Below are 4740 nucleotides of genomic sequence, written 5' to 3'. Positions count from 1 at the left end.
TTCCTTCCTTCCTTCCTTCCTTCCTTCCTTCCTTCCTTCCTTCCTTCCTTCCTTCTTCTTTCTTTTCTTTCTGTTTCTTTCTTTCTCTCCTCTCGTCTTCTCTTCTTTTTCTTCTCTTCGCTTCATCTTCCGTGTATCTACATTACACACACACACATACACACACACACACACACACACACACACCCCAAGTTGGAGGCCCAAAATGCAGGAAACTGGGACCATTCAGCAAATATTTCTAGCAGGAGTCCACATTCTGTATGCTGGTAATATTGCCACTGTTGCTATTTAATCTTCTTCTGTCACAAGAATGACTGCCACTCAAAGTTCCAGAAGAATCTCATGTCTAGTTACATGCCTGTCCTGGCAGAGCCAGAATCTGGTCTCCTAGCCTTCCCAAGTTAGAGACGGGAATTCACAAGCCAGGAACTACCCTTCCACCAAAGTCGAGCACAATGGGAGAAGGTAATTCTCCAAAAGGAAATAGGGGGACTATTGAGGATAGAAAGGATTCTGAACATTGTCTACTCTAGGCAAGATCAATGTTGTCATGCTGAACAGACATGCAGGAGATTGAAGACCAAGAAGGGGCTATAGGATTTGGAGGTGAATTAGAAGTTCATTATTGTTGGTGATAAATGGAGCAACAATGAAGCACCCCCTAAGAATACAGGAAATAAGGAAGTAAGATGATCACATGAGAGTTAAACTGTAAACTGAACACTTTGGGTTTGGTAAGCCAGAAATAGGCAAATATATGTAAAAGAGACTAAATGTCCTCCAGGCCAGTGAGACTGAACTGGAACCTTATTGAAGGCATTACCTTATCTAAAGAAAGAATGTATCCTTCAAAAGAGATGCTGGCCAGCAAGGGAGAAGCAGAGAGACACAAGCTGGAGAAGCGAATGCCCTGATAAGACCATGTAAACAGCCATTTTTTCTCAGGGAGATGCATCCTTATCACGGAAGCAGACACATCAATGTCATTAAACAGTCCAGTCACCCACGTTAACTACAAGAGAACCAATTCTTTACCCACCAAGGTATTTTCTGATAAATTGGCTTTCATGTAGCTTTTCTGTAGTAAATACACAACAGAAAAAGATGATTTAACAATTCTATTTCCTTTTTCTAACACATACCCTGGTTTATATACCCAAATCAGTATGAGTCATCATCCTGAATATAATCAACTCTGTAAAACTGCTAAGGCTGTTTCTGCAGCTGCGAGTCTGAGGGTCACAGCCTACATTGATTGAGCTCACAGAAGGTAATGGCCTCCTGGCAGCCAGCTAGCTGATCTTCCCCAGCAGCAAAACTACTGTGTTGCTCGCTTTGTCTCAAATGACTTCAGTTAGTAACTTTTGAGAAAAGAGTCACAGTGAAGAGACGGTCGGATGAAAGCAGACTACAGAGGGTTAAAGCATGAAAGTGTCTTAATAATACTACTCCTTTATACTTGTGTTGTATCTTAAGTTTTGAAAACATTTCCACTTACATTATCTCATCTGACTATTTTGTGAGGGAAGAAAGGATTTCAGAACCCACTTGACAAGTGGAAATGCTGGCACTTAGAAATTATGTGATTTACAGGTGAGAAGTGGTAGAGAGAGAACTCTTTCTCCCACAATTCCAGGGTTTTCCGATTGATCTGCGCTTTCTAGAGTTTCTTAGGCATTGTACGGATCACCATGGGACTGTGAAAGGTGAGTGAGGCACTCTTCTGGGCCTTAAAGAGAAGGCAGTGCTACAAAGCTGCACACTTAGATTGTTTATCTTGTTTTTAAGCTTCAAGAGGGATCAATTCAGTCATTCACTAACTCAACGTAAGCATTAGAATTATAATGGGGAACAGGCAGATATATATTTTTTTTCCCTCATCAGTCATTCAGATCTGGAACATCTGGGATGTCCACTTTCCATCTGCTTCAATGCCAAGAGGCTGGGGAATTCTACATTGTTGAATGTCTGATGTGCCAAGCATAGTTCCAGGGACTTCATATGCCTTATATCACAAAATCATCTCAACTACTTTATAAGGGAACTTTGCTGAATCAAAATCTTTTAAGGGGACTCTCAACTGACTTAAAATTTACTTTCTAGGTATTTTTTCCCTAAATTTTAAACTCCATGAAAACAAGTGCTCTCTGTCTTGCCGTCTGCTATAGTTTCAGAACCTAGCAAAGAAAGTTCCATAAATATTTCTTAAATTGGATAGAAAGAACCTATCTTTGAGGATAAAATATTAAGTAAGGTTTCCAATATTTGGAGTATTGAATCAAAGATTCAAACAAAGGTCTGGATTAATCCAGACTCTGTGCTTACTCGTTGACCTGAATTTTGTTTTCTTTCTGTATACTAACTGATAGTATTTTTGTGTTAAAACTCATTTCAGAGTTTTATAATCATGAATTTTCATTTCTTTCATGCCAACAATTGATCTGTCTTTCTATTAAGAGAGCCAAAACTAAGCTTTAATTAAATACCAAATTTAAACACAGATAGAAACTTAAGCTGCAAATATATAGGTACATAAGAAAGAAGATATTTTTCCTTTAATCTAGATTTCTAGCAGAGAAATAGAGTAGACTTCACATCTCCTTTTGTTGATCAGTTTTTCTAAAATTAATGTTCTTATAATTCAGGAGATTCCTTACCTACTAAATTAATAAGTAGTTAGCAACTGGATTGTCAGCAAGTTGCTGTAAAAATATTTGGAAAAAAAGTTTTACCCTGCCATCACAGAAAGTTTAAAGTGATAATGTCGCTTAAAAGAGAGTGGTAAATTAATAAGTAATTAGAAAGAAATGTTTTCTCACTCCCATCCTGGACATAACATGTGAAGATTTTATCAAAGCCAGCCTTCCTTTTCCTGACCTCCCTCACCAGGACTAATCTTTTTATAGTTATAGCAACATTAACTTCTCAGTTACCGCATATATCATAGTTACAACTATCCATCTAGTCACTTAATCTGTAAATATTTTCTGAGCTTCTGCTTTGTGACAGGCATTGTTGTGGACATCGGGGTTACAGCATGAAGCAAGGTGCCTGCTCTCACCAGGTTTTTCTCTTGTTGGGTAAGACAGACGACAGATAAATATATAAAATAATTTTAGGTAGTAATAAGAATTACAAGAAAAGTAAAACAGGACAATGTGATCAAAATGGGATGTGGTAGAGGCCTGCTTTAGAAATTATGTGTTTTAGCTGCCTATTGCTACATGCCAATAACCCTCATATTTTGTGGCCTAAAACAATGCAATTTAAATTTTCTACAATTTTTTAACTTGACTTGGTTTAGCTGGTTGGTTCTTCTGCTCCACACTGGGAAAACTGAGTTAACTCATGTGGTTGCATTTAGCTAAGAGGTCTTTTGGCTCCAGCGTGTTCAACATGACGTCTGCCTTTTTTGGACCTCTTTCCATGTGGGTGCTTTCATTCAGATGTCTAGCCCAGTGTTCTTTATACCTTAGTGGCTAGCATCTAAATAGAAAAGGTGAAAGCTGCTGGGCCTTTTAAAGTTTAGGCCCCAAACTGTCACAGGTCATTTTTACCATATACTATTGGTCAAAGAAAATAACTAGGCCATCCGAATTCAAAGAGAGGGAAGAAAATGCTACCCTCTGATGGATGAAGCACAATTCTTGGCTATCTTTAATTCATCAGCGGATATATGAGTATTTGCTTAATGACACTTTCCACTAGACTTTAAGCTCTGAGAAAGCAGGAATAATGTTTATTATTGCTCACTATTGTTACACCAGTGTCTAGCATTGGTACCAAATGAATGACAGTGTCAACAAATGCTAAGAAAGGATGAAGAAAGCAAATACTTTGTTCTCATGTTACCTCCTCCCTTTCTTATGATCATGAAAGGCATTGCTAATGGATCGCAGAACTCTTTCCTGTGGGATACTAATATAACCTCAAAAATCTGCTTGACACAGTGATCCAAGCAGTCCTTTGCCAATGAAAATTGTCATGTATGTTAATCACCATGGGCAGTAGCCCCAGGGAAGTCTTTAGGAAGGTGGAAAGAACTAGGCTTAAAAAGATGTGTAGGATTTAGAAGTGCAGAAAAAACCAACCCATGCTTTCACTGGCTTTTATTGTTCCATCAGATGAATTTATACAAGAAGTCTCCTCTTGGCAGATAAATTTTTAAAAATAACAAAACATATCACTCCCTTTCTGGGTGAATGCATCCTCTTGAGGTACATGATTTTGTGTGTATACAACAACTTATGTGTGAAGAAAAAGGAGCTTCTGTCTCCAGGAAGGTACAGCTCTGGTCTAGGGAATGTGGCTTGACTTAACACTTTGATGAATCACACAAACTCCCAGGCATGTAAGACATATTTAAGAGGGTACTTGAACATGAACAATGGCAAGTAGACATAAATGAAGGTTATGCTTGAGTTCTTCGTTTTTACCTCTAGAGTTCATTTTTCTTATAAGCTGTGCTCTTTCAGGTTGAAGGTATGTACCTACAATACTTTATTTTAGGACTGGTTGATTCTACCCTGTGAACAGCTGGGCTTACAATGATAACTGGTTAGCATCCAACAATGATTATGTTTCCTCCATGTCAAAACCACCAAGTGAAAAATGAAAGCACCAGTCAACCAGATGTTTTGTCTACATCATGCCGAACTATTAGTTAGAGTAAATCAACTCCACTCATCCCCTTTAATTGTCTTGCCAAAGTTCCGAAGAAGTCATAATCAATGGGAAAAC

This window comes from Colobus angolensis, unplaced genomic scaffold (assembly GCF_000951035.1).
Source record: "Colobus angolensis palliatus isolate OR3802 unplaced genomic scaffold, Cang.pa_1.0 Scaffold152, whole genome shotgun sequence".
Classification (NCBI taxonomy): Eukaryota; Metazoa; Chordata; class Mammalia; order Primates; family Cercopithecidae; genus Colobus; species Colobus angolensis.
The sequence above is the reverse complement of the archived record's forward strand: the minus strand, read 5'-3'. Positions refer to the sequence as shown.